Here is a 13285-nt window from a genome sequence, read left to right as displayed (position 1 = left end):
AAAAAAAAATAGCCAGACGAAATTGATGTACATAATAAAGAACATGGAGGAAGATGAGGAAGGACAAGGAGCAGAGAAGCCACAGGTGGGGGGGATGGGGAAGAGTTTGTGGGGATTTGCTTAGAAGCTCAAGGTTAGATCTGGATGTTGGAGAATTTAATAGGAGCAGGAAAGGAGTTTGGATAAGTATTGGTGTGAGTTTTGAGATGGATCTTTTTAAATGTTCTTCAAGAGGTGCAGTAATGATTGAAGTTCCTTTACAATTAATTTTAGTTCAAAGATTGTCATTTCTTTTTTTTTTTTTTAATTCATTTACTTATTTGGAGAGAGTGAGCATGCATGGGAGGGCCAGAGAGAGAGAGAGAGAGAGAGAATTCCAAGCAGGCTCTGCACTGTGGGGCTTAAACTCATGAAATATGAGATCAGGACCTGAGCCAAAACCAAGAATCAGATGCCTAACAGACTGAGCCACCCAGGTGCCACGGTTGTTTTTTGAAAGTCACTCAGCTAAAACTGGGCCTCTGAACCTGTGGAATTTAGAAGGATTACAGTTGCTTTTGGAGTCCTCTATTCACTGTAGATGGACATTAGTCCAGGGTATTAAAAAAAAAAAAAAAACATAAACTACATTCAAAGGGAATCAAGATATGCCACCCCCAAATATGCCACTTGGGCATAAGAATTATTTCAAGCTGAAGGCATCTGAGCTCCTGGAATCCTTTATCTGCCTTGTTGAAAAGGTAAACTGAGGCATATTAAAATGTTTACTTAAGCAAAAATCAATTCAAATGGGGCAGCACCAACCTGGAAGTGGTTAGGAGCACTTCTCTGACAGGAGCCAGGGGAAAGACTTACAGAAAAGGTGGGGATGCAGAAAATGGAAATGATTTGATTGGCTGTAGCTTAAAGCTTAGTTGGCTGTGCCTGGTGGTCCTTACTGGTTCAGTTTCATAACCTTGAGTCATTCTCAGACTTAGATTTTGGTTTGCTTAAATTAGCCGCCACAGCATTAGAGCCACCTTAGTCTAATGGCCTCCTTGTGTAATTAATTTAACAGCCTAGAAGCAAAACCCTCCCCCAAATCTAAATGCCATAAAATCCCTTCCCCAGAGGCAAATCTAATCCCTTCTCCCAACCACATCCAAACACACATTGTCACAGAATCATCCTAGCTCTCATTTATTCTCCTAAAGACCCTCTCATGTTTCAAAAGTCATCTGTGCTCCTTTAAGTGCTCTTTCTTTCTCCCCACTCCCACTCTCCCAACCCCACTCTCCCCCTAAGAAGCCACTTGTTCTCCGGAAAGTGCTTCTCTGCCCCTCCTTATCCCCTATTAAGATGGTGTATGAGCCTCAAATTCTGTCTCTTGAGTCAAATTTTGGTGAACTCTCACACACCCAAGTGAATAGAAACCTGTCTTTTGACAGGGTTCAGGGCATACCACCCTAAAACATGGCGCCTTGTCATGGTGACTATTTTAAGATGAGGGAGTTTGAAAAACCAGCAGGAGCAGGAAGATCCCTCTGATCTTCTTTCCCCCTTCTCTCCTGAATCAGTTCATAAAACCATTATGTGAGAGGTACCCTCCAAGTATTTTGAGGAAAGGAGCATCCTTACTTCCTTGATGAAGAAACACTTAGAATCTGAACAAATAGCCTTCCTGGGGCATCACCAGACCCAGGGGCATCACCGTACCAAGGGTCATCTAGGTTTTCTCTTAGGCTTTAGGAAATTCATAGTTTTGCATTTTACCCTCAGGTCTATGATCCACTGGGAGTCAGTTTTTGTAGATGGCGTAAGATCTGTGTCTACATTCATTTTGTTGCATGGGGAGGGTTGTTCCAACAACATTCGTTGAAAGGACTCCCCTTGCTCCATTGTATTATGTGCAACTTTGTCAAAGATCAGTTGACCATATTTATGTGGATCTCTTTCTGGGCTCTCTATTCTCTCCCAGTGATCTATTTGCCTATTCTTTTGCCAATGCCACACTGTCCTAGTCACCATAGTTTTATAATAAGTCTTGAAGTTGGGTACTGTTGGTCCTCGAACTATGTCTTTCTCCTTCAATTTTGTGTTTACTCTTCTGGGTCTTTTGCCTCCCCATATAAACTACACCGTTCGTTTATAGCCACAAAATAATTTGCTGGGATTTTGATTGGGATTGCATTGACTCTATTGATCAAGTTGGAAAGAACTGATAATTGAGTCTTCCTATTCACAAACATGAGATATCTGTTTATTTAGTTCTCTGATTTCTTTCCTCACAGTTTTGTAGTTTTCTTCATACAGACATTGTACATATTTTGTTACATCTATATCGAAGTATTTCATTTTGGTGCTTAGCGTGCCTAATGTAAACGGTATTACATTTTCAATTGCAGATTCTACTTGCTCATTGCTGGTATATAGGGAAATGATGGACTTTTGTATATTAACCTTGTATCCTAAAGCCTTACTATAATTATTTATTAGTTCCTGGAGTTTTTGGTTGATTCTTTCAGATTTTTCTGAATAATCATCTCTGGGAACAAAGACAATTTTATTTTTTTCGTTTTCAGTCTGTATATTTTTTTATTTCCTACTCTTATTTTTTGAAACATATTTCATTAGCAAGGATTTCCACTACAATGTTGAAAAGGAGCAGTATGGGTGCCTGGGTGGCTCAGTCAGTTAAGCGGCCGACTTCGGCTCAGGTCACGATCTGGCGGTCCGTGAGTTCGAGCCCCGCATCGGGCTCTGTGCTGATAGCTTAGAGCCTGGAGCCTGTTTCAGATTCTGTGTCTCCCTCTCTCTGACCCTCCCCCGTTCATGCTCTGTCTCTCTCTGTCTCAAAAATAAATAAACATTAAAAAAATTATTAAAAAGAAAAAAAAAGAAAAAGAAAAGGAGTGGTAGAGAGGATATCCTTGCCTTATACCTGATCTTAGTGGGAAAACTTTAAGTTTCTCACAATTAAGTATAATGCAAGGAGCCAAGATGGCAGAACAGCACGGAAGTTTTTTGCGTCTTGTGTCCATGAAATACAACAAGATCAACCCTAAACCATCCTGCACACCTAGAAAACGGACTTGAGGATTAACACAACAATCTGCACAACATGAACCACAGAACTAAGCAGGTACGCGGCGCTGAGAAGTAAACTGGGGGACAGAAAAGGTGCAGAGGGCAGGGAGCTGTTTTTGCGTCCAGAGAGAAGATGGAGACGGGGGAAGGGGAGCGAATATGGGAAAAGCAACCCCCCCAAAAGTAGCTGGAGAGAAAGTGGAAAAGTGAAAACAGCCACAGGGACTGAACTAAAAAGGGAGAAAGGAGAAAAGAGAGGTTTTAAATTCCATTAAGACTATAAACAGGGGGAGCCGAGAGGCTGAAACTCTGCAGCTCAATACCTGGCGGTGCTCTGGTGGGAAGGGCGAATCCCCAGGAGCAGAGTGAAGTCCAGAGGTCTTCGGGCCACATGGGAAGTGGCAGTTTCCCTGATGGGAGGACTCCCCATAGGCAAAGTTCCCAGCAGATCCTAGAGAACAACCACATTCGCTGGTGCTAGAACAAGGCTGTTAAGGGTGAAGCCTGGTGCCAGATGCGTGTTGTGATTTTCCATAATCCTGAAACGCTGCTGCTGCTACACGATCACGTGAACTTTTTCTGGGGCGGGCTGGCGCCCGGCTGCAGTTTGGGCATCAGCGGCAGCAGCACAGTCTGCGAACGTTCTGGGGGCAGCCGGCACCCGGCCATTGCTTGGTGAGACCCTCCCGCGGAGGGGCGGAGCAGGTCAAACACAGTCCCTCAGAAATAAGGGGTCGGGAAACACAGCCGCATCTGAGATAAAACTCAGGAGGGAGATGCTGCCGGGCAACCTGACGGCTGGGTCACGTAAAGTGTAAAAGCAGGAAGTGGATGGAAGCTGGAGACAAAGGAAGGGTGGGGATTGCAGATCCGTGAGAACACCTATGATACTAGAGATTGGGTAGCTGGGTGACGCTCCCGCGCATGCGCATACACACCTACAAGCGCCACAACGATCCCTCCCAGTATGCTAGCACCGCCATCTAGTGGAGAAGGGAGCTGTTACACTAAGCCCCGCCCAACTGGGCCAACCTCGCTCATCAGGAACACCACAGGTCTCTCTGCCTGCTTAGTTTACGGACTATAAAGTGCTTCATACCTTGACTTCTACATACGATGTAATTTCAATCATATTTCAGTCTGTTCACTAGTCCATCTATTTCATTTTCTTTTTTTTTCTTTTTTGTTCCTTTTCTTTTTCTTGAAGGAGAGAAAAAGAGAGAAAAAATGTATTTGTATTTCCAATTTTTATTAAAAATATTTTCTTTAATTTTTTATCTATATATTTTTTACTTTTTTGTAAATTTTTAAAATTCTGTTTTACTTCCATCATTTCATTTTATTCTATTTCATTATGTTCATTTTTCTCAAATTTTCAAACGTTTTCATTTTTTTTCTTTTTTCCCTTTTTTCTCTAATCTATCAAGCCCCTTTCAACACCCAGACCAAAACACACCTAGGATCTAGCATCATTTATTTGATTTGTGTGTGTGTTATTTTTAATTTCTTAATTTTAATATTTTTTAATTTTACTTTTTTACTTCATTAATTCCTTTTCTTCCTTCAAAATGACAAAATAAAGAAATCCACCCCAAAACAACAAGCAGGAAGAAACGACAGCCAAGGACTTAACCAACACAGATACAAGCAAGATGTCTGAACCAGAATTTAGAATCATGATAATAAGAATACGAGCTGGGGTCAAAAATAGATTATAATCCCTTTCTGCAGAGATAAAAGAAGTAAAAGCTAGTCAAGATGAAATAAAAAAATGCTATAACTGAGCTGCAATCTCAAATGGATCCGCAGTGGCAAGGATGGTTGAGACAGAGCAGAGAATCAGTGACATAGAGGACAAACTTATGGAGAACAATGAAGCAGAAAAAAAGAGGGAAACTAAGGCAAAAGAGCATGATTTAAGAATTAGAGATATCAGTGACTCATTAAAAAGGAACAACATCAGGGGCGCCCGGATGGCTTGGTCGGTTAAGCGTCCGACTTCGGCTCAGGTCACGATCTCGCGGTCTGTGGGTTCGAGCCCCGCGTCGGGCTCTGTGCTGACAGCTCAAAGCCTGGAGCCTGTTTCGGATTCTGTGTCTCCCTCTCCCTGTGACCCTCCCCCGTTCATGCTCTGTCTCTCTCTGTCTCAAAAATAAATAAACGTTTAAAAAAATTTTTTTTAAAAAGGAACAACATCAGAATCATAGGGGTCCCAGAAGATGAAGAGAGAGAAAAGGGGGTAGAAGGGCTATGTGAGCAAATCATAGTGGAAAACTTTCCTAACCCAGGGAAAGACACAGTCATCAAAATCCAGGAAGCACAGAGGACTCCCATTAGATTCAACAAAAGCCAACCATCAACAAGGCATCTCATAGTCAAATTCACAAAATACTCAAGCAAGGAAAGAATCATGAAAGCAGCAAGGGGAAAAAAGTCCTTAACCTACAAGGGAAGACCAATCAGGTTTGCAGCAGAACTATCCACAGAAACTTGGCAGGCCAGAAAGAAGTGGCAGGATATATTCAATGTGCTGAATCAGAAAACTATGCAGCCAAGAATTATTTACCCAGCAAGGCTGTCATTCAAAATAGAGGAGAGTGAAAAAGTTTCCCAGACAAACAAAAATTAAAGGAGTTTGTCACCACTAAACCAGCCCTGCAAGAAATTTTAAGGGGGACTCTCTGAGGGGAGAAAAGATAGAAAGACAAAAGAAAGAAAGAAAGACCAAAAGCAACAAAGACTAGAAAGGACCAGAGAACACCACCAGACACTCCAACTCTCAAGAAACATAATGGTAATAAATTCATATTTTTCAGTACTCACTCTAAACATCAATGGACTAAATGCTCTAATCAAAAGACATAGGGTAACAGAATGGGTAAGAAAACAAGATCCATCTATATGCTGTTTAAAAGAGACCCACTTTAGACCTAAAGACACCTTCATATTGAAAGTAAGAGGATGGAGAACCATCTATCATGCTAATGGTCAACAAAAGAAAGCTGGAGTAGCCATACTTATATCTAGACTTTAAAATAAAGACTGTAACAAGAGATGAAGAAGGGCATTATATCTTAATTAAGGGGTCTATCCACCAAGAGGATCTAACAATTGTAAACATTTATGCTCCAAATGTGAGAGCATCCAAATATATAAATCAATCACAAACATAAAGAAACACATTGATAATAATACCATAATAACAGGGGACTTCAACACCCCACTTGCAACAATGGACATATCGTCTAATCAAAACATCAACAAGGAAACAATGGCTTTGAATGACACACTGGACCAAATGGGCTTAACAAACATATTCAGAACATTTCATCCTAACACAGCGGAATATACATTCTTCTCCAGGGCACATGGAACGTTCTACAGAATAGATCACATACTGAGACACAAATCAGCCCTCAACAAGTACAAAAAGATCAAGATCACACCATGCATATTTTCAGACCACAATGCTATGAAACTCGAAATCAACTACAAGAAATAATTTGGAAAGGTAGCAAATACTTGGAGACTAAAGAACATCCTACTAAAGAATGAATGGGCTAACCAAGAAGGTAAAGAGAAATTAAAAAGTATATGGAAGCCAATGAAAATGATAACACCACAGCCCAAAACCTCTGGGACGCAAGGAAGGCAGTGATAAGAGGAAAGTATATAGCAATCCAGGCCTTCCTAAAGAAGGAAGAAAGGTCTCATATACACAGTCTAACCTTACACCTTAAAGAGATGGAAAAAGAATGGCAAATAAAACCCAAAAACAGTTGAAGACAGGAAATAATAAAGATTAGAGCAGAAATCAATGCTATTGAAACCAAAAACGCAGAACAGATCAATGAAACCAGAAGCTGGTTCCTTGAAAGAATTAACAAAATTGATAAGCCATTAGCCAGTTGGATCAAAAAGAAAAAGGAAAGGACCCAAATAAATAAAATCAAGAATGAAAGGGGAGAGATCACAACCAACACAGCAGAAACAAAAACAATAATAAGAGAATATTATGAGCAATTATACACCAATAAAATGGGCAATCTGGAAGAAATGGACAAATTCCTAGAAACATATAAACTACCAAAAGTGAAACAGGAAGAAATAGAAAATTTGAACAGACCCATAACCAGTAAAGAAATTGAACTAGTAATCAAAAATCTCCCAAAAAAATAAGAGTCCAGGGCCAGATGGCTTTCCAGGGGCATTCTACCAAACATTTAAGGAAGAGTTAACACCTGTTCTCTTGAAGCTCTTCCAAAAAATAGAAATGGAAGGAAAACTTCCAAACTCTCTCTATGAAGCCAGCATTACCTGATTCCAAAACCAGACAAAGACCCGACTAAAAAGGAGAACTATAGACCAATTTCCCCGATGAACATGGATGCAAAACTCCTCAACAAGATATTAGCCAACAGGATCCAACAATACCTTAAAAAAATTATTCACCATGACCAAGTGGGATTTATACCTGGGATGCAGGGCTGGTTCAATATCCACAAAACAATCAGTGTAATTCATCACATCAATAAAAGAAAGGACAAGAACCACAAGATCCTCTCAATAGATGCAGAAAAAGCATTTGACAAAATACAGCTTCTTTTCTTGACAAAACCCCTCAAGAAAGTAGGGATAGAAGCATCATACCTCGAGATCATAAAAGCCATAAATGAAAGACCCAACGCTAATATAATCTTAATGGGGAAAAAACCGAGAGCTTTCTCCCTAAGGTCAGGAACAAGACAGGGATGTCCACTCTCGCCACTGTTATTCACCATAGTATTGGAAGTCTTAGCCTCAGCAATCAGAAAACACAAAGAAATAAAATGCATCCAAATCGGCCAGGAGGAGGTCATACTTTCAATCTTTACAGATGACATGATACTCTATATGGAAAACCCAAAAGATTCCACCAAAAAACTGCTAGAACTGATCCATGAATTCAGCAAAGTCACAGGATATAAAAATCAATGCACAGAAATCAGTTGCATTCCTATACACCAACAATGAAGCAACAGAAAGAAATCAAGGAATCGATCCCATTTACAACTGTACCAAAAAACATAAAATCCCTAGGGATAAATCTAAGCAAACAGGTGAAAAATCTATACCCTGAAAACTATAGAAAGCTTATGAAGAAATTGAAGAAGACACCAAAAAAAATGGAAAAAGATTGCAAGCTCCTGGATTGGAAGAACAAATATTGTTAAAATGTCAATACTATCCAAAGCAATCTACATATTCAATGCAATCCCTATCAAAATAACACCAGTGTTCTTCACAGAGCTAGAATAAACGATCCTAAAATTGTATGGAACAAGAAAAGACTCTGAATAGCCAAAGCAATCTTGAAAAAGAAAACCAAAGCAGGAGGCATCACAATCCCGGACTTCAAGCTGTATTACAAAGCTGTAATCATCAGGACAGTATGGTACTGGCACAAGAACAGACACTCAGATCAATGGAACAGAATAGAGAACCCAGAAATGGACCCACAAAGGTATGGCCAACTAATCTTTGGCAAAGCGGGAAAAGAATATCCAATGGAATAAAGACAGTCTCTTCAGCAAGTGGTGCTGGGAAAACTGGACAGCGACATGCAGAAAAATGAACCTGGACACTTTCTTACACCATACACAAAAATAAACTCAAAATGGATGAAAGACCTAAATGTAAGATAGGAAGCCATCAAAATCCTCAAGGAGAAAGTAGGTAAAAACCTCTTTGATCTTGGCCGCAGCAACTTCTTACTCAGCACATATCCAGAAGCAAGGGAAACAAAAGCAAAAGTGAAATATTGGGACCTCATCAAAATAAAAAGCTTCTGCCCAGCAAAGGAAACAATCAGCAAAACTAAAAGGCAACCGACAGAATGGGAGATGATATTTGCAAACGACATATCAGATAAAGGGTTAGTAACCAAAATCTATAAAGAACTTATCGAACTCAACACCCAAAACACAAGTAATCTAGTGAAGAGATGGGCAAAAGACATGAACAGACACTTCTCCAAAGAAGACATCCAGATGGCCAACCAACACATGAAAAAATGCTCTTAACATCACACATCATCAGGGAAATACAAATCAAAACCACAGTGAGAGACCACCTCACACCTGTCAGAATGGCTAACATTAACAACTCAGGCAACAACAGATGTTGGTGAGGATGCAGAGAAAGAGGATCTCTTTTGCAAGAGAATGCAAGGGAATGCAAACTGGTGCAGCCACTGCGGAAAACAGTATGGAGGTTCCTCATAAAATTAAACAGAACTACCCTATGACCCAGCAATTGTACTACTACTACAGGTGTGCTGTTTCAAAGGGGCACATGCTCCCCAATGTTTATAGCAGCACAATCAACAATAGCCAAAGTATGGAAAGAGCCCAAATGTCCATCTATGGGTGAATGGATAAAGAAGATGTGGTGTATATATACAATGGAGTATTACTCATCAATCAAAAAGAATGAAATCTTGCCATTTGCAACTACATGGATGGAACCAGAGGGTATTACGCTGAGCGAAATTAGTCAGAGAAAGACAAATATCATATGACTTCACTCATATGAGGACTTTAAGACACAGAACAGATGAACACAAGGGAAGGGAAGCAAAATAATATAAAAGCAGGGAGCGGGACAAAGCATAAGAGACTCTTAAATATAGAGAACAAACAGAGGGTTACTGGAGGTGTTGCAGGAAGGGGGATGGGCTAAATTGGTCAGGAGTATTAAGGAATCTACTCCTGAAATCATTGTTGCACTACATGCTAGCTAACTTGGATATAAATTTTTAAAATTTTAAAAATTAAGAAAAATAATAATAAAGCTACCACTTATCCAACAACAACAACGAAAAAATAAGTATAATGCTAACTGTGGGGTTTGTACATATTCTTTATCAAGATGAGGACACTTCCCTTTATTCCTAGTTTACTGAGAGCTTTTTATCATGAATGGGTATTGGACTTTATCAAATTCTTTTTCTACATCTAAACAGATGGACAGAATGGGAGTCCATTTTGAGTTTATTTTTGTGTATGGTGTAAGAAAGTGTCCAGGTTCATTTTTCTGCATGTCGCTGTCCAGTTTTCCCAGCACCACTTGCTGAAGAGACTGTCTTTATTCCATTGGATATTCTTTCCTGCTTTGTCAAAGATTAGATGGACAGTATTGTCTTTTCTACATGATATGGTCATGTGATTTTTCTTTTTTAGCTATTGATGTAATGGATTACTTTCCATCAATAAGATTTTCAAATATTGAACCATTCTTGCATACCCAGAATAAATACCACTTGGTCATAGTGTATAATTTGTTAGATTAGAGTTGCTAATATTTTTTTTTTAATTTTTTTTTCAACGTTTTTTATTTATTTTTGGGACAGAGAGAGACAGAGCATGAACGGGGGAGGGGCAGAGAGAGAGGGAGACACAGAATCGGAAACAGGCTCCAGGCTCCGAGCCATCAGCCCAGAGCCTGACGCGGGGCTCGAACTCACAGACCGCGAGATCGTGACCTGGCTGAAGTCGGACGCTTAACCGACTACGCCACCCAGGCGCCCCTTTTTTTGAGGATTGTTACCTATGTTCATGACATATATTGTTCTCTAGTGTTCTTGTAATGTCTTCATCTTGTTCTGGTATTAGAGTAATGCTGGCCTCATAGAATAACTTAAGAAGTATTCTCTCTGCTTCTATCCTCTGAAAGAGATTGTGGAGAATGGGTATAATTTCTTCCTCAAATGTTTGATAGAATCAACCAGTAAACTCATTGGATCTAGTGCTTACTAGTTTGGAAGATTATTAATTAGTGATTTAATTTTTAATAGCCCATCTGTTTATGTGATCATCCATTTCTGATAATGTAATAGGTAAAAAAATTAAAAAAATAGATCATCTATTCTGATCATCTGTATCTTCCTGTGTGAGTTTTGGCAGATTCTGTCTTTCAAGGAGTTGGTCCATTTCACCTAGGTTACCAAATTTGTGAGAAGAGAGTTTTTCACAGTGTTCTTTTATTATCCTTTTAATGTCTATGGGATCTGTATTGATGTCCCCTTTTTCATTTCTGATTATTAGTCATTTGTGTCCTCTCTCTTTTTTGTTATTGATTAGCCTAGATAAAAATTTATTGATTTATTGATTTTTTTTAAAGAAAAAAAATTTTTGACAGAGAGAGAGAGAAAGAGAGAGAGAGAGAGAGAGAGAGAGAGAGAGAGAACATGAGTGGGGGAAGGGCAGAGAAAATCCCAAGGGCAGAGTGGGGGAAGATGCAGAGCTCTATCTCATGAACGCAAGGTAGCAACCTGAACCAATATCAAGAGTTGGACACTTACCAACTAAGCCACTCAGGTGTGCCCCTGATTTTTTTTTAATGTTTTACTTATCTATTTATGTATTTATTTATTTATTTAGAGAGATAGAGAACATGCAGAAGGGGCAGAGAGAGAAAGTCCTAAGCAGGCTCTGCACTGTCAATGCAGAGTCCAACACAGGGCTTGATCTCACCAACCATGAGATTGCCAACAGAGCCAAAATCAAGAGTCAGACACTTAACTGACTGAGACACCCCCAAAGACTAGCTTTTGTTTATATTTTTCTCTATCATTTCCTGTTTTCAATTTCATTGATTGCAGCTGTAATTTTTATTATTTATTTTCTTCTGCTTACTGTGGATTTAAATTTTTTCTACTTTCCTAAGGTAGAAAATTAGATTACTAATTTTAGATCTTTCTTCTTTTCTAATGTATGCACTCTTGTTATAAATTTTCCTTTAAGTGCTGCTTTTGCTACAACCCACAAATTTTGTAAGCTGTGTTTTCATTTTCATTTTGTTCAAAATATTTTTAAATTTCTCTTTGGAATTCTTCTTTGATCCAAATGTTGTTTAGGACTGTGTTGTTTCATATCCATGTATTTTGGGATTTTCCAGTTAGCTTTCTGTCATTGATTTCTAGTGTAATACCCTTGTGGTCTGAAGGTAGATATTTTATGATTGCTATTCTTTTAAATGTGCCAAGGTGTGTCTTATGGCTCAGAATGTGGCTTCTCTTAGTGAATGTTCCATGTGGAATTGAGAAGAATGAGTATTCTGCTGTTGTTGGATGAAGTGGTCTATAGATGTCCATTATATCTAGTTGATTAATGGTGCTGTTGAGTTCAACTATGTCCTTTGTGATTGTCTGCCTGCTGGATCTGTCCATTTCTGATAGAAGGTGTTAATATCTCCAACTATGATCGTGGATTTCATCTATTCCTCCTCCCAGTTCTGTTAGTTTTTTTGTCTCATGTAGTTTGATGCTCTGTTGTTAGGCACATACACATTAAGAATTATTATGTCTTTTTGGAGAACTGATGCCTTTATTATTATGTGATGCCCTTCTTTATCCCTGACAACTCTCCCTGCTTTGATGTCTTCTCTGCCTGAAATCATTATAACTACTCTTACAACCCTTCCATTAGTGTCAGTAAGATATATTTTCCTTCAGCTATTTACTTTTAATCTATATGTATCTTTACATTTAAAATAACTTTCTTGTAGGCAACAGGTAGGTCTTATTTTATGATCCACTCTACCAATCTCTGTCTTTTAATTGGTACATTTAGACTATTGACATTCAAGGTGATATTAATATATTTGGATAAATATCTACTACATTTTCTTCTGTTTTCTCTTGCCCTTTGTGCTTATTTTTGTCTTTCTTTTTCTGCCTTCTGTGATTTTAATTGAGCATTTCATATGATTCTATTTTCTCTCATTTCTTAGTATGTAAGTTATACTTCTTTTCATTATTTTTTGTTTGTTTCCTAAAGTTTGCAATACACATTTACAACTAATTGAAGTCCACTTTCAAATGTTATGAGGCTGGTCTGAAGATAGTGAGTTACTCAATTGATTGTTCACAGTTACAGGTTGAACTTCTTGTTCTACTCTTTGGCCTTCTCACTATTGCACTTGACTAGTCTTTTTAAAAACATACATAAAAAAGTAGTGTGCATATCCCATAATAACAAAATAATCCTAATTCTTGTATCCCATCCTTCTTACCGTTGCTGTCATTCATTTCACTTATATAAAATAAGTATATATGTATAAGCATGTATATATACACACACACGGGATACATACGTAAGCATGTATAATCAAATACATTACTAGTACTATTTTGAAAAAAAACTGTTATATGTTAGATCAACTAATAAGAAGAAAATTT

The sequence above is a fragment of the Puma concolor genome, chromosome E2 (genome assembly GCF_028749965.1).
Source record: "Puma concolor isolate L17-30 chromosome E2, mPumCon1.1.hap2, whole genome shotgun sequence".
Taxonomy (NCBI): Eukaryota; Metazoa; Chordata; class Mammalia; order Carnivora; family Felidae; genus Puma; species Puma concolor.
This window is presented reverse-complemented; position numbering follows the sequence as displayed.